The 17,298-nt window shown below is 53.6% G+C and overlaps 1 protein-coding gene across 1 annotated transcript in view; it reads left to right on the top strand.

The window, feature by feature from the left end:
* The first annotated feature begins 2,014 nt into the window (after positions 1-2,014).
* Positions 2,015-17,298, top strand: part of CASZ1 (castor zinc finger 1) — a 146,731-nt gene continuing 131,447 nt past the window's right edge. Inside the window, exon 1 of the mRNA XM_015882420.2 lies at positions 2,015-2,227. The gene's annotated coding sequence lies outside the window, so the exon portion shown is untranslated. The remainder of the gene's footprint in view (positions 2,228-17,298) is intronic.

The following is a 17,298-nucleotide window of genomic DNA, read 5'->3' as shown; positions in this document are numbered from 1 at the left end:
GGAGTAGCATGGCAGGCACCAGCCTTGGGCTGAGCAGGGCTCTGTGTGGGCGAACTGCAGCAAGCAGGGACAGAAAGGTCAGAAGGCAGCAGTGAGCTCTGCTCTGTGAGTGGGCTCTGCAAGCAGCACAGGGAGCTGTGGGGCAGGAGGGGATGGGGGCTGCCTGGGGGGAGCTCTGCAAAGCACACGTCACCACGCTGTGCCCCAAGGAGGGCAGCGCTGTGGTGCTCTGCAGCGTCCCAGCAGGGGAATGGAGGGCCGTGCTCAGCACCTCAGATGAGAGAAATGCAAAAAAGCAAAGAAGAGAAAATAATAAGAAGTAAACGCAATTAAAAATAACGATTCAGACTTAATTAAAGGGCCCTCTTCTCCCAACCCTTCATTCTTCAGGGATGCCTCATAAGGAGAAGAATCCATAGCTTGAGACCTGCTCTTTCATACTTGAGCAGCAGGAGCTGGGTCAGTGACACCGAGCAGCACATGGGCTGTACCTGCAGTGTTTATCCAGCACACAGATTCAACAGGTTTGGGTTTTGTAATGTCAGGATTTTATAAACCCTTGCCACAGTTCCTGTACCCATCTCACGCAGTCCTATTTACTTCAATTATCCCCTTTACATCCCCACCTTCCTGCTTTCTTATTGTGAGCAGATACCAGTTAGTAACTCCAGAATGACAAACACCAAACAACATGCAGATCAACTGCAGACGCACACACGTGAAACACCCCGAGTATTTGCACAGCAGTGTCTGTCCTGTCCGTGCAGCCAGGTGAGGCCTCACAGGCCCTGAGCACTGAGCTGCATGGACGCGTGTTGCTGAACATCCCTGCTCCAAATCCATCCGTCTGTCCCCCCCAGCTGCTGCAGGATGTGCTCAAAAGCTGTTAAGCACCCATTCCTTTGGAAGGATCCTGCTGCTCCCTGAGCTTTGGGGAGCACAAGGCCGCATGGCCGGGCTCCTTGCTAAACATGGCTGCTAGAAACGTCATTCCAGAGCTGTGGATCAAAGCAGAGCTCCAAATATTGGAGGACTCACAATAAAAGCTGTGGAGCTGGCAGCAGTCCTGCAAACACTCAGGTCGATGAGTCACTTTTACTCACATGAGTAGTCACACCGAAATCAGAGGAATTAGCCTATTATTATTAATTATTGTTATTATTTACGTGTGTGGCAATAGCACGTAGGAGCCGCCATCGCGGAGCTGGGCCCCAATTGTGCAAGGCGCTGGTAAATACAGCACAAAACTCAGGTTTCTGCCCCAAAGTGGGAGCAGCAGGTGGAGACAACAGGTGGAGGAGAGAGTGTGTGTGTGTGTGTGTGTGTGTGTGTGTGTCAGTGCCACCATGCAGGTGTAGGGGCTGCAGGCAGCACCATCCATCCAGCATCCCCGAGTGGGGCATCGCACCCTGCACAGGGCCCCGCGGGTGGGTGCTATGGCAGAGCTGCACAGTGCAGAAGTGACTACAGTGTAAGTGGATGAAAGGCAGGGCTGAGAAACAGGGGAGAGCTGCAGAGCAGCGCTTGCTCAGCGCAGTGCTGGAAATGCAGGTGCGTGCTGCCGGGCAGAGCAAACCCTGCTGGTTCCCCCCATAGCGGTGTCCCCCATTGCTGCCCATTTGGCTGCAGCCCTGCCGGACACCCCCAGCCCTGCTGAGCGGTTTGTTGTGGATTCGAGTAACGCCCAACCCGAGTGTCAGCAAAAGGAAAGAAACCCAACAAAGTTTGGAAGTTTGTGAGATAGGAGCCGAACGTTGCGCTTAACGGCACCATACAGAAATACACAACACAGTGTGTTCGGCCGCAGGGAGCGGCGCTGAGCAGAGCTCCCGGTGCCGGCAGCGGGACCCAGCGCTCGGTGCGGGAGCGGAGCGCGGAGCCGCGCTGTCCCCGCCGGGCAGGACGATCCGCTCCGGGTTTTGCGGGCGCTCCGCCGTGCCCGGCCGCCCTCCGCCCGGGGAGCGACTCCGCTCCGCTCCGCCCGGCCGCCCCCGTCCGTCCGTTCTCGGGCCGGGGCGGGCGGCGGCGGCTCCAGGCCGGGTTTTGCGCGCCGCCCGCCCTCCTGTTAGAAATAGGAAAATTCAATAATCAAAGCAAAGGGGAGCGCGAGGAGGAAAAATCCGGGATCAGGGCAAGTTTGATGGCGCATGCGCGCTGCAGCCTCCATCCCAAACACACACACATTTCCCCCGACTTGGAAAGTCACCCAAAGCCGCCCCAAGTGCAGGTAAGCCCGGCCGCGGCCGCCCCGCCGCCTCCAGCAGCCCCGGCTCGGCCCGCGGTGCTCGGCAGGTGGGCACCGGGCGGCGCAGCGCGGAGGAGCGCACGGCACCGGCACGAGTTGGGTTCGATTTCTTTTTTTCTCGCTGTTTGTTGTTGTTTTTTTTAATGAACGCCTTTTATTTGGGGGCGCCGGGCAACACGTGTCCCCGCGCCGCAGGTGACGGACCCCGCGCTGCCCCGCCGGTCCCGGTGCGGGGGGCGGCGGAGTTGGGCGAGCGGCGGCGGAGCGGGCGGCAACGAGCGGCAACAACGGGGACGGAGCGGGGAAGTTTGCGGCGAGCGGCGGGACCCGCACGGGACCCTCATTGGGACCCTCATCCCCCCGGCGGGGCGGGCGGGGGTCGCGGCGCTCGGGGCAGGGGGTGCCCGGCCCCCTGGGTGCGCGGCGGCAGCGGCAGCAGCAGGTTATTTTTACCCGGTGGCATTTGCAGAATGCGCAGCTGATTTGCCATCCGGAGCCAGGAAGTTTTCCCCCCTCCAGCGCCTTCCCTTTCTCTCTCTCTCTCCCTCCCTCCCTCTTTTCCCTCCCTCCCTCTCTCCCCTCTGCGTCCCCTTTCCCCCGTGCTCGGCGGGGGCTGCGGGGCCGGAGCTCCGGGGGGAGCCGCTGCCCATGTTTGGAGGCGCCGGGCCGGGAACAGGTGGCCGAGCCGTCACTCAGCGGCGACCGCGGGGTCGGGGGCGGGGGGGGGTGGGGGTGGCGGCCGAAAAAGGAGCGCGGCGGTGCCGGGACCGTCCCGTGCGGGCGGACACCGGGCGGACACTGTGCGGGCTCCGACCCGCTGCACCGCGCGGCTCCGGCTCCTCCTGGGCGCCGTCCCGCAGCGCAACGACCCGCACCTGCGGCCCCGCAAACTTCCCGCAGCCGCTCGGAGCTGAGCGCTGCGCCCCGCTCCTCCATCCCGCACTCGCTGCCGGTGCCGGAGGAGCCGCTCGCGGTGGCTCCCGAGTTCCCTCGCAGTTGCGAAGCGCCGCTCGGCGCCCACCGCCCCTTTATTGATGCGCCGCCGCCGCCCGAAAGGTGGTTGGGGAAGAGTTTATGGGGGAATATTGTCCAAGTTCGGTAATCAAGTTTCCAGATCTTATGCCTCCTGTTTAATTTATTAGACTAGTTATTTATTCTGTTGATGATAATCTGTTGCTGGTTTCTATGGAGATGTTAAACTGATCTCTTTCAGAAATCAAACTCCATATGCACTAAAACGTTTAAAGGAGCAGCGTCCCCTTTTGTTTGCAGACTTTGTACCTTTGGAGAGCTTTTATTGGGCTCCCGTATATTTTATATATTAAAGTCTGAAGTTGAAGCTTTGTGCGAGACAGAGCTTATTATGGCCAACAGAAAGTCGAGGCTTTGATCCTTTTTTTTTTTTTCTTTCTTTGCATCATCATTTAAAACAGATCATTTTTCCTCCCTCATCACACGAGATAGCAGAACCCTTTCAAGATCAAAGCGTCCGGCTAAAAACTATTGTTTAAAAAAAAAAAACACAAAACACAACACAAAAAGAGCCCGGTAAATTAGGGGGATGTTTCCTTAATCTGCTTATTTTGTTCTAAAGGGTTGTTGTTTTGTTTTATTTGAGCGGTGAAAACAACAACAACAACAACAGCAACAGAAACTTGTGGCGATTCTGCTGTTATTTTTATACCTCCCAGGTCTTTGTAATGTTAAAATAAGTTCAAAGTCAAATATCTGCGCAGATAAAGAGCCGGTTGGGGTGTTTTTATGACTTGGTTGCTAAATGGGGAAGGTCAGAATCCAGAAAGCCATCGCATTAGGGCAGCTTTTAATCGTCTTTGTCTCATCTTAATGAGGGACGAACCTAAAAAACATTTTCCCCGCGACGTTCCTGCCGAGGGTCGTAACTTCCCCTCGCACTGCTGGGCTGGGATGGCACTTGATAAAGTAATGGGGCTGAGGGAGGAGAGGGCTGTGTGTCACGGTGCAGGTGCTGCGGTGCTGTGGGTGCTAAGTTGGAGGGCTGGGATGGCAGCCCACGATGTGCTCTGAGCTCAGCCCCTCACCACACACAGCTCCAGGGCGCTGCACTGCCTCGGCCAGGGCTGCTTTACCTCCCTGTGCCCCTCTTAGAAATAAAGGAATAAGCCCAGGGGAGACGGTGCCCACAACGCTCCCAACTCGCAGATGTTGGTGTGTGCCTGCATGCATAGATGTTACATGTGCCCACATGTATTGCACCTCGCTGGGGATGAGCTGCGTCCATTCTGGACTTTCTTTTTTCCCCTTCCTCATTTCCCTCTCTCTCTTTCCCCCCCCCCCCCCCCCCCATTCTGGTGGATCATTGAAATTATTATTAAATCTCCTGTTTATTGGTTTGATTTGAATCGCAAACAGAATTGACTCCAAAAAGTAAAAAAAAGAGGAGGAGGATGGGGGAAAAAAAAAGGCAACACTACGGCTTTAAACTCAGGAGTTTGCATATTCTCCTTGTATCTTTCCCCTTTGCTAATTATTGTGTTGTTTTCAGAGCAAATATGTCATATCCATGGCGACCAGGCAGGTTTATTGTCTTTCAGAAGCAATAGCTCACATAAGTAATTAATGACTTCTTTTTTTTTCCTCTGGCTTAGGTTAAACAGATCATTCAAGGAAAGTCATATCTCTCTCTCCCTCTCCCTCTTTTTTTTTTTAGCCCAGTGACATAAGAACATGAGTTAGAACAAGAAAATACTTTAACCGAGAAGTCAACAGCTTATTTTTCCTCATTTCTTTTTAAAAGCTCCAAGTGTCAGCTTTCTGCACACATGACGTTGTCATTCTCGCAGTTTCAGAGCAGAGCCCCGAGCACAGCAGAGCACGGAGCTGCAGCCAGAGGCTGTATGGGGCAGTGTGGGGCTGTATAGGGCTGTATAGGGCTGTATAGGGCTGTATAGGGCTGTATAGGGCAGTGTGGGGCAGTGCTGCTGCTGGGGGGGTCTGCTGGCCCCTGAGAAAAGCTCTCTGCCCTCACTCTTCCCCTTCCTCCCCCTTCCCCCCACCTTCTTCTATCTGCGTGAAAATCAGTGTTAAAATAAAGGTGTGTTTTTGTATCTTACAGATTGCAATTCAAACAGTTTCCAGGAAAGAATTAGTAATTCATTTTTATATACGCCGTATATACACACACACGCTCCAGCTCCACCCAAAACAATCAAACTAGCTGGAAAAAAAAAAAAAAGAAGAAGAAAAAAAAAAGAACTTATTTCCTTTTTCTCCTCAAGCCCCAGCAAACTTGCAGGGTGGCTCTGCAGAGCTCCTTGGGAATCGCCCCATCCTGCCAGGAACCCACGGCAGCCCCATTGCCCACAGCTCTGCCCCGCTGCCCCCCAGCCCCATTTGGTTTTGCTCATTTCATTTTCAGGAGGATTCCTATGTGGTCCAGCTCTGTTTGTTCCCTGTGACATAAGGGAGCAGTGCAGTTCCATAAACAAAAGCTTTTACTTGCATCTTGTGGGGAAAAAACCCCAAAGCAACCCCAGCCCATCTGAGTGAAGCAGGTACCATAAATGAGTGCTGTAACGATTCTGTATTCCACAGCGCTGCTACTTTAACTTCTAAAATCTGTTTCCTCTCTGGTTTGTAATGTTAATCAAAGAGCCGCTTCCTTCCCATTTTTCCACAGGCTGGGGCTAATTAGAACCACGCGAATCCTATTTTGTCAATTCCATGTGGATGTTCCTTTAGGTTTCGGAAGGCGAAAGCCTCGCGTGCAGCCTGGCTGGGCGCTCATAGGGTTATCAGTGCGGATGCTCCCATCTCCCAGACCTGCTCAGCCATCCACCCCACACAGATCTGTGGGTGCACATAGAGAGGTGAGGGCAGGGAAGGCCGAGAGGATTGGGCTTTAGTCGAGTATTTCCAAGGAGCAGCAGAGAAAGCCAAAGTGACGCGAAGCTGAGGCTTCGGCGCGTTGGTAATTGAGCCCTTAACCTCCTGATGTCTATATCAGAAAAGCAGAGCCTAGCAGAGGGAGACAAAGCATAAAAGCAAATAGTGGCTGGGGGAAGCCGGGAAGATGACAGAGATGCTGAGGAATAGTTGAGGGTGACGGATAAATCTCTACGCTGCGTTTCCTTCGGTTCGGATTTTCCTACTGGTGAAGTGCAGCAGGTTTGAGGGTGGCTTTAGGAGAGCCCTGCTGTGCCCAGAGCCCAGAGCTGGGGGGTTCCCTGTCTGCTTTGGAGGAGCAGAGTTTTTAGGTCGTGGTGGGACGTGGGATGGCTGCAGCTCGGGAGCCCCATGTTGGGCCGTGATGGAGGAACGTGGCTCTGAGCACTGAAGCATCGCTGTGACTGTGCCTAAATTGGACATCGGGGGCTCACGGAGGGTCTGCAAGTTAACTTGTGGTGTGTAGGGCTGCGGCTCCAAAGGGAAGCAGGAGAGCGTCGTAAATTTTGCTAAAATTAATCAACCGTTTAAGAGCTCCACGTTAACGAGGTTTTGCAGGCAGGCAGCTTGCTGCTCCTCTTCGTCGTTCTGGTTTGACGTCCAGAAGGGTTGGAGTAAAGGGGGGAGAACGTGAGCAAGAGGAGGAGGGGGTGGAATTTGAGTGGAAATACTAAAAACGAGAGAGGCTGGATTTGTGGCATAGAAATCCTCGCCTGTCCTTGATCCAGATTGTCAAGTTTTCTTCTTTCTTTTTTTTTTTTTTTGGTCGGATTTGTCCTGTGTGCCTTTGTTTTTTTTTTTTTTTTTTTGGTCGGATTTGTCCTGTGTGCCTTTGACGGAAAAGGCACGTAGAGAGAGAGCGAGCGGCAGAGGGGGAGAGAGAGAGACGTGTCACTGCTTTGGAGCTCATTATCATTCTTAATAAGTCTTAAGGAATAAAGAGGAGCATTGAGTGTAAATGCTGGGTAATCCTAACACTCCTCAAGGTGAGAGGAGTCTCGAGGACACAGAGAAAGAGAGTGTGGAGGAGGGGGCTCCGCGGGAGGGGGATGGAGGCGGCTGGAGGGTTGGGGGCCGCGGGTCGGGCAGCGGGGCCTGGGCCGGGAAAGTTGGCCGCAAGTTGCGGTTGGGAGCAGAGCTCGGAGGGCACGAGGTGCTGCTGGCGCTGCGGGTCCCCGTGCCCTGCGGCCGTGAGCGCCGCTCCGTGCCCCGCATCCCCCGGCTCGGGCCGCGCATCCCGCGGGCTCTGGCGGACACTAGGTGGCTGCGTGCGAGGCTCCGCTCGCTCCGGCTGCCGGTGGGCTCCTGCTTCCAGCTCAGGCTGCCGGCAAAACGCGGAGATGCCTTCGGGCTTGCGGTGGATCCAGCCGTCGAGCTGCACGGCCGGCAGCTCCTCGCTGCTCTCCGCAGGGCCACAAACCGGCACGTGGAGCGTTCTCCTCCCGTAGCTCCTGGACAACGTTAAGTTTTACCTTTCTAACGATGCTCCGCGTCCCTCCGAGCAGGTGGGAAGGAGCTGCGATTAGCTGGCATGAAGGAGAAGCCGAATACAATGAATGGAAGCTTTGCTAAATGCCGATTTTCTGGGTCCAGGTGCTTGGCTTCAAGGTTAAGTGTTACATTGGTAATATTATTAGGTATTAAGTTATTACTAATAGAACTGCGGGGCTTGCCTGTACTTGGCAGTGAACCACTGAGAAGCTGCATTAGGGCTGAGTTCATCCCGGTTCCTCGGCCCTGTGCTGGGAGTGCGGAGGGTTTTCTCTCCTGTTTTCGTTTCGCCACCAGTGACGCTGTTTGGAAATAAAATTGGTTGCTTCCAAATTGGGAGCCATAGGGCCTGTCATCTCGATGACAATGCAAGAAGTCACCTCGGAGTGGGTCTCTGAGGCTGCTCCGGATCCTTCTGTCTGCGTGGGGCTGGGAGCAGCAGGGCAGGGAATGTACCAGCACCCGGCACAGAAGGAGGAGGGTGGGCAGTATGGCTTTTAAAGAGGTTTTTGGTTTTGGGTGCTGTCCTCAGTGGGCGATGTGCTGAGCCCCTTGTTGTCAAGGAGTATTTGGGTCTTGGGAAGGGTCCTTGTTGGGGTGTGGACTAAGAGCGTTGTGCGGTGCCACATAGGGTAGAAATGGATGTGGAACAAAAGCTGAGCTGCTGGGATGGGAGAGGGCAGCACTTCCCGATGGCACAGAGCAGCCCAGTTCCGTTCCCAGCTGTCTCCAGCCCAGCCCCAGAACGTGCAGGATCTCAGTGTGTGCGGCAGTCACTGGTTTGGCAGCACCGCTCCTGGTGCTGCTGTTTGCAGAGCGCGGTGCCAAGCCGTCCCTCCAGCAGCTTCACACCGGGAGCAGTGTCCTTTCACACCGGTGAGCCAGCAAAAGCTCTCCCAGGGGTTACTGCAACCTCTCAGCAGCGATTTGCAAACAGGCGTTTGGAGATAAAGTGTTGGTGCCGAGCGAAGGGCCAGTAGGGCAGATATGAAACGCGGACGGTGTATGAAAGGAAGGTGTATGAAATGCAGCCTGCATCTCCCATTTCACTGCACTATGCCAAAACACACAGTTTCTTATTTCAGTCACTGTGATCTTTCAAGGAGGTTAATTTCCATGACGAACTCCGGGCCACGTGCTCGGAGGATTTATCTAATTAGACTGACACTTTTCTTTTTTAAAAAAGAAAATTAAGCTGCACCTTGGAGGACTTAAGTATTTTAACCTGTGGGAGCGGCGGCAGGCAGTGATCCCTGCTTGCACAGCAGGGAGAGGGGAAATATCTCCTTTTGCAGTTCTGCATTTAAGACTTCTCTACAGGTCCCCCGCTCATTTAGTTCTGATACGTGGTGGCCAGACACATCGCTGGCACTGCGGGGCTGTCCCTGCCTGGGATGTGCTCACAGAGTCCCAGGAGAGCCCCCAGCCCTTCGTGCAGCCCAGCTGCAGTTGGCAAGTGTTTGGGATTCCTGCTCAAAAGGCCATTCGGGTGAGAAATGGGTCCGTGTTGTGATAAAAACAGGATTTTAGGCTGAGGTTGGCACATGGGGGCAAGCCCCGTGCTTTCCCCTGAGCAGGCAGCTCACACCGCAGCACAGCGCGTGGTGCTGGGGTTGTTCCCATCAGAGCCTTGCTGCATGCACTGCTGCTGGTGGGTCCCGTGCAGTGTTAGCAGCGACACTGCTCCAGCTGCAGAGAGCCCAGGGAGGTCTGTGCAGGGCGCTGTGCTTCATGCACTGAATGCAATGCAGCCCATGTGTGCTGGGAGCACAGCAGCGCTATGGGATGTGAGCACAGGTAAGAATTGGGATGAGCGTCCATGCATGGGGTGCCAGCAGTGATAGCAGCCTGCTGATATTTCATAGTGCTTTGGAGCTGTTCACACTGCAGCACTGCACGGAGTGAGGAAGATGTGACAGCCCTGTCCCCAGAGCTGGTGTGTTGGGGAGGCCGTAGTGGGCTGAGCCTGAGGTTCCATTGCAATTTGTCTTTGATGAAGAAAGGAAGAAAAATAGATGTTTCCTGTCCTGCCTTCCCCCCCCTGCCTTGTAATGCAAAAACAAAAGGGAAAGAAAAATAATAAAACCTGCCAGGCGCTCAGAGGTCTAACCAATAAGAGCCCTGTCGGCTGGGGAGCGATCGTTCTGGCTTGGTCAGCCATCCCTAACAAGTTACGGGTTGTATAAACTCCCAGCTTACAGCTGTGAATTTACTCAGTTTTGAATGCAGCCACAAGCTGGCTCAGCAGGATCTGAAGCCGTCTGCTCCAGTGGCCATGGTATGCCTGCAATGCCCAACTTCAGGGGGCCCAGCTATGGACATGGAACCGCACAGTGCTGGGCTGCACCAGGCGAGCTCCAACCATCCCCTGCATGGAAGGGCTCTTGCTGCCATAAGGTGCTGTGTTAATTTGTCCTTTGATTTAGCTCCTGTGCATTGGGCGGATGCCTCAGTGCAAGATGAGGAGCGTGGCTGGGGAGAGCCCTGCAGCCCATGCAGAAGCCCACTGCGGCAGCAGCAGCTGTGCAAAGCTGTGCAGAATATGGTACATGTGCGACCTGTTGGAGAGGCTGTTGGTGTGAGCGACCACGAGCAGCAGCTCGGCTCTGGATTGGGATTATTGCTGCAGGAGGCTCCGAGCTCTGAGCACCTCTGATGTTGCAATGTTGGATGCTCCTAGAGAGTTGAACTTTTGGCTTGTCAGCACGGAATCCCTCTGCAAACAGAAGCACGTTATTTGCTTCATAATTTGAAAGGGAATTTAGCCCAATAACACAATTAAATTTTGATAACCTCTTAAATGTTAAGGAATCGGGCAATTCACAGCAGCTGGGCAGAGGCAGCCTGGGGAAGTGTGCTGTACCTCCCAGAGCTGTGTGTCATCGTGGTGTTGGTGGGGAAGCATTTTGTCCAAGACAAATCCTTTTGTCTCAGAACGACTCTTCCTACTCCCAGGTGAGCTCAAGGGGATGCGAATGGAAGGTGCACAGAGGGTTTTTCTCCGTCTTCCTCCTCTTCCCCACAGAGCAGCTCTGCTCTGGCTCCCAAAGGGTTAAGGTGACTCATGCCCCTCTGGAAGCTCTGCTGGCAGAGGCTTCATCCCAGCCTCTAATTGGCTGTGTTTGCTCTGCACTTTCTCGCTCTGGTTTTGATGAAAACATTTAACCGGGAGCTCAGCGTGCGGAGGCTCCCAGCTGACAGCCGCTGCCTGCACCGCGCTGTCCTTGCTGTGTAAATTCAGCTGGCAGGGAGGACCAGCACACGCGGCGTTGCTGCCCCTTGGCTGCGCTCCTCTGCTGCTTTTGCCATCCCAGCCTTGGTCTGCAGTGAGCAGTGGGCGCCGGGTGAGGCTGGGGGCAGTGCTGGACCAGTGGCTGCCATCCCTGGGGTTTCCTCCTTTGGGCTCTGGGCCACGAAGCATAAATGAAGCGCTGCGCTCTGTTCCATGGGGTGACCTGCTCAGTGCTTCCTGTGCCATGCAGGATCCTCCCGGCACGCTCTTTTATTCCAGCAGTGTCAAGTAATAAACTGCTCATCTCTAGGCTCTTCTAATGGGTTTTGTCCTATGGTGTCTCGGCCAGTTTTCTGCCATACGAATGGCAGAGAAGTTACCACGTCTTTGTGGAGGCCGTCCTGAGAGCGGGCATGTCCGAGCTGCTCCGCTCCTACTCCGCAGAAGCCGTGGGCAGAGCCGTGCTGAAACAACCCTGGGGGTGATGCCAGGTTATCAGTGCTGCTGCTGGAAAACGCATTCAGATTTCTGCCCAAACAGGAGATTGTGACACGCAAGAAATTCATCTGAGCCCGCTGGGGCTGCCACTGTGCTGATATTTCTTTACGTTTCTTTTCTTATCTCTGGTGATCTACCCTATGAACAGCAAAACAAATCCAGATGGGAAAATGTATAAACCAGAAATTCTGGATTCTCCGTTCCTGGAAAAGCACGGTTCCTTGTTCTCAGCCACCTCCGTGTGTCATGGGGTCTGCCATGAAATGATGCCAGAGCTGTTGAAAGAGGCCAGGGCTGCTTTAGAATTGAAGCAGCGGTGCAACAGTCACGGTCCCAAAGGGAGATGGGGGAACGGGTTGGCTGACACGTGGACACTTGTCCTCTTGGGACTCACCTGAGGACCTCGCTCCACGTGGAGCTGAGCTGAGGGAAGCTTTCTGCCTCTTCCCTGACCCTGAGCATTGATAGTCTGGAACCAAATGCACGTGTCTCATTAAAAACAAAAGGAGCCGGCCAGGCTCCGGCTCCGCACAACGTGTGTGTGTTATCAGCCCAGAGAAAGGGGAGCGAACAGGTGTAGGATAACAGCGCAACTGAGAGAGACCAAAGTGCATCATAAAATAAACAAACAGCAGCTCTCCAGCTCCCCCAGATGTACCATTGAGTTGCAGGGGCTGCAGCGTGCGTTTGAATGGGCTCTGAGCAAGTGCCTGCTTGGGGCCCCATGCAGCCTGCAGATGGTCAGCACCAGCAGTGCCAGCTCCTGCCCTGGGGTATGGGGGTCCGGGTGTGTGGGGCACTCTGAGTCTGCCTGGGGGTGTTGGGGCCTTCTCTTGTCATAAGGATCATAACTGTCTTTATGGTGACCTTTTCCAACCCCTGCAGTCTGCAGGGAGGAGCGTGTCTGCCCTCCTCTGTGTTACGGTCTTTCATCGGGAGATTTTGTAGGTGATGAGATTTGTACCAGGACTTTATTTGATTTTCTGCTCTTGCCCCTCATGCTCTGGGCTGGCAGCAGCACTGGCATTTTCATTGCATTTAGCGAAGCAGCAGTTTGGCTTCCTTTACCCCCTCGGCCGCCAGAGCTTCAGTATCTTAGCGTGACTCAGCTGCTGGAATTATGCTTACCCAACAATACCTTTTGTCCTTTGCCCAAAACTCCTGGCCAAGAAAAAGGGTAAAAAAAAAAAAGGAAAAGAATGAGAAGATAAAATTCTGCATTTAGTTGTCCTTTCATCACAGGTGGTGCCAGTTGGTTTTTGCTTTATTTGTACAGGGTGGGGAGAAAAAAAGAAAACAAGGTGGAACTCAGACAAGGCCCAGGAAATGTTTGAGCCTGACAACAAACTTCCTTTTGTTCAGGGGAGCAGGGGGAAGAGAACAGAGAGAAAGGAGCAGAAGAGCAGCTGAAACTGACCTCAGCCCCGCGCTCATGGGCAGCTTTCTTCTTCCTACTCGTTATTGTTTGAGGTTTTTGTTTTGATCAGGTGTCTCGTGATAATTTTGTTTGCTCTGGAGCTTTTGTGTGCTGCCTTCTGCAAAGTGGATGGAAGGAAGGTTTCCTGGGGACACGTTTGTCCTTTGCAGGGGGGCGCCTATCATTTGGTGTAGCGTTATGTAGTTGGCTGATGCTTTGCGTGATCCTTCCCCTCCAGCCATCCTGAAGGATGGAAAGGAGGATGAAGGATGTGTGTTCCACAGGGCCAGATGAGCTGTTCAGAGCACAGACATGCAAGTAGTGGATTGAAAAGCGGAAACAGAAGGTTTTGTTGATGAGCAAAGGAAGATGACTTTGGAGGCAGCTGCCAGGGATGCTGCCAAGAAGACTCCAGAGTACAACAGAGTGCTAGGAAATGGACCTACTGGACATGGGAAGATTCTGAGCAGCTTCGTGTTGGCCTGAAATCTCTATTGTATCTCCTGCAGTGCTGTTCTTTCGAAGGGAGAATTGGGAATCGTGGGACAGCTGCCTGGGAGGCACTAGAAATTAACACGGCATTTCCAGGCTGGAAGGATGGCACACAGTGCTTGGTGCAGCTTGTTTGGGCACTGCTTTGTGCTGTTGGGGTGTCACCCGTTGGGCAGGTAGTGGCTTTGCCTTGGTGCTGGGGAAGTGGATTCCCTGTAATGCATTTACATTCTTAGGATCTTCATGCTGAGTTTGCTCAGTCAGCCCTGGGCTGGTGGTTGATGGTTGGGCTGGATGGTCTTAGTGGGCTTCTCCAACCTCAGTGATTCTGTGATTCTGTGACTCTTCTCAAGGCGGTGCTGAGCAGCGTGGAGCTGCTGCTGATGGGCCTTGGGCTGCAGGATGTAATCTCAGTCAGGTAACCAGGATCCCAGTTAAGTGACCACAGAGCAGAGCCACATCTGCAGGTCCCAGCTGAGAGCCGGAGCAGTGCCCTGCAACATACGCTCTTCAGATTTACGCTGAGAGCTGCTGCATTCAGGCTGTGGTCCTCAGTCCTTACCTTCAGTTTTGCATCCATACAGTGCAGGTAATAAAACTTGTCTGCACCACAGCTCGGAGCTGAGAATTAAGGGTCGTTTCCAAGTGCTGGATGAAAGGCAACCGTGGAACACAAGCAGTTGGTCTGTTTGCCTTGAGTTGAGAAATGAAGGCTGGAGCCTCATGGAGGGCAGCAAGTGCTGCTCTGAGGAGCAGGGCTGGGGGTCCTGGGGGGGGGTTGGTAGTGGGTGCTGGTGGTGGGGGGGGGTGTTGGGTGAACAGTGTTCTGCCACTGCTCCACGCGCAGGAACGACTGTGGGGAACGATTTCAAAGCCACCACTATGGAGATTAAGGGGATGAGAATGTAAATCTCAAGTAAAAAGGTAATTGAATGTAATAGCAAACACTGCTCGGTCTATGTTAATTTTAGCTCTTCCCCTGGATACAAGGCGCTGTATTAGTGTTTTATTACCATTTTGTTTGCACTAATAAAATAGTAAAATTTATTTCAAGGAAGTTGAAGGATGGTTTTACAATGCAAATTTGAAGAAATTGGACTTTTCATTTACGCCACTGCTATTTTAAACCCTGAAGGGTGTAAATTAGCCTCCTTTGCCTGGGTGAAATCCACCGCTTCCACGAGCAGGGGGAGGATTTGATGTGGGGGAGAAGAGGACAAAACCAAATCATCTGAATATTTCAGAGAGACAGAGATGTCTGATAGGAGAGAGAGGGAGCTGCTGCCTGGGACCACCAGGAGTGCAGGTTGGGCAGGGGGGAGAGCTGCCAGGCAGAGCTTTCTGCTGATGAACTGCTTTGGTTTTGTGTCCCAAAGGGGCTGAGGGTGGACAGTGGGCACAGTGCAGTGCCCATTGCCTGCTCTGGGTTCCTGATGGATGGGTGACAGTAACCGGAGCCCAGCTGGTGCTGCCGTGTTCCTAGAAGCACGGAGCTCTGGGCAGGTTTTGCTTCCCAGCCCAGGGGAACCCCGCTGTTCCCATTGCCTGCTCTCCGCTCTTCCTCCTGCTTTGCTGTCTCCATCTTCCTGCCATGGCCCAGCCTATCCGGCTCTAATTCACCGCTGAGTCACAGCTCTGCCAGCAGAGGTGCCTCCAGCACAGAGGCTGTCTCCATGACCTCTGCCTTCAGCCGGGGCTCCTCTCTGGGGTGACGTGGGCAGGAGTGGCACGTTGTCTGCTGCCTTTCCCCACCGGGAAGTTGTTTCTCGTCGCACTGTTGTGGTTGCACTGCTTTGACACTGCTTGGCCTTGATGTATATGTTGATGTAAAGGGCAAAACTGAGACACAAGAGTGGATCTGGAGAGCCGTGTTTGGTTCCAAAGTTCCTGTGCTGGCTTGGCTGCCTGCTGCTCACAGCCGGGCGTCTTCAGGTGCTGAGGCATCCAGAGCTCAGCGGCTTTCTTGGACTCCTCCAAGTTTCTGCAGTGGATCTGGAAATCTCATGAGGTTATTCTGAAAACTTCCTTCTCCTGGTGCAAATGGGGGTGTGGAACAGCCGCTGTAACATCACTTTGCAGATAGCTGCGGTCCCATTCTGGTCTTGGGGAATGCTCTGAGTTATTTGTTTAATCACATTCACCCAAGCACGTAGCTCAGACTTCAAGCAACACCAGCATCAAGGGAACCATCCTTCTCCCATATAGGTGAAATTAAGTGTTTTTCTGGATCCTGAATGAAGTTGTGCCTTCTCTCACTGTCCTTTATGGCTCTGCCTCGCAGTTGGGGCAAGGTGTGTATTGAGTGCCCGATCCCATTGGCCTTGTATGTAGCTGAAGCATGGATTGGGTGGAAGTCCTCCAGGAACCCTTTGCTTTCTGGTAGCGGAGCAGTGGGTACCTGCAGCACTGCTTATTCCTGGGCAGGTTCTGTCCGCAGGTGCTGGTGATGCTGCTGCCAGGCACACTGCTGTGGGCAGCTCCTGCTCTGAGCTCTAATTGCCAGGAGCTCGTTTGTGGCTGGCCTGCTGGTCTGGCCAAGTGGTACAGAGGGAGCTGGAGAGGAAAAACCAGCTCTGTCTATCTGATGGTGCAGATGGGTAGATCTCCCAGCTTTCCCGTGGATTATGAATCTCATCTGTTCGTTGTAGCCTCAAGAGGCCTTTCAGGATGGAAACCACTGTGTGTGAAAGCAGGATGGAACTTCGGCTTGTTGGTATTTGCAGGCTGGAGGGCAGCAAACTCTCTGGGAGTTCAGGCCAGGCTCCAGGTCCCATCTTCTCGCCACCGTGCGACCTGTCCGAGCACTTTAATAAAGCATAGGAGTTGGTGAAGCCTCGTGCAGGCTTGGCACACAGCACAGAGCTGCTGGCCCTTGGTGTCACTCCCTGCCCATCTTCTTCAGTGGATGGGGCAGAAACTGAGCCAAGACAGAGGGTGTTACCAGAGAAAGCAGAGACTTATTTTTGGCATTGAAATGGTTTCCTATTCCAGGCGAGTCTGGGGAGCAGCGTGGTTGTGTACCCAAGGATTTAAGGAGTACATTAAGCAGAGGGGTTACAGTCCGGGTGGATTTCAATCAAAAACGATAATTACATCGAATAGCAAGCGGAAATGGAAAAAGGGGATTACTAACCCGACCCTGAACGCTGTTGGCTGCTGAACCTGCTCCATTATTCACACCCCCTCCATTGCCTGAGGTGGGGTGTGTGTTTGTGTGTAGGCAGCAGCCCCCCCACCTTTCCCCATTTCCTCCATCCGTTCGATGAAGTCAGTCCCTGTGTTGGTATCAGCGCTCGGAGGGAGGCTGGGATTTGCATGACTTGGAGTTGGGACTTTGCAGGGCAGGTTTGGTCTCCCCGTGCGGCTCTTCCTGGCTCCAGGCTGAGCGTGGTGGAGGCAGCGTGGGAATCCCCCGACCCAGCAGTGTTCTCATGTTTGGGCATCAGCTGGTGGGCTTGGGCTTGTGGTCTTTCCACCTGGCTCATCCTTGGGACACTTCTCAGGGCAAAGGCCCTGGCTGCGTTCTCACATGAACTGCTGTTGCTTGTAGTGCCTATTGAGTGTTTCTGGCCCATAGGGGAGGTCCTGGCTTTACCCCACTCAGGGAAGCACTTGCCTGGCACCATCTGCTCCCTGTGTGTTGTGACATGGGGTTGTTGGCCTTCCTGCTGTGGTGCTGGGAATGTCCCGGGCTCCTGGTGGCAGAGACCTGAAGCTGGGATTACTGATCGGGCCAGGCTCCCCTTTATTACATACGTGTGGAAAAACCCTTAAAGAGAAAAATGTTACTAAGAAAGTTTTCCTTTTTTTTTTTCTTGCTTCCTTTTCTGGCCCTCATTTTAGGATGGTTTCGTATTCCCTCTGCAGTGCAGATACAACAGCATAGGGGTTCAGGGAACCCAGAATTAGGAATAAGAAATCAGACGTGATAAATTCATACTAAGGTTTGGTTTTACCACAGACTGTAGAAAATACAGAAATCCAAACATGGGGACAAGC

The sequence above is a fragment of the Coturnix japonica genome, chromosome 21 (assembly GCF_001577835.2).
Source record: "Coturnix japonica isolate 7356 chromosome 21, Coturnix japonica 2.1, whole genome shotgun sequence".
NCBI lineage: Eukaryota > Metazoa > Chordata > Aves > Galliformes > Phasianidae > Coturnix > Coturnix japonica.
Note: the sequence above shows the minus strand (reverse complement) of the source record. Positions and strands in the feature narration are given on the sequence as shown.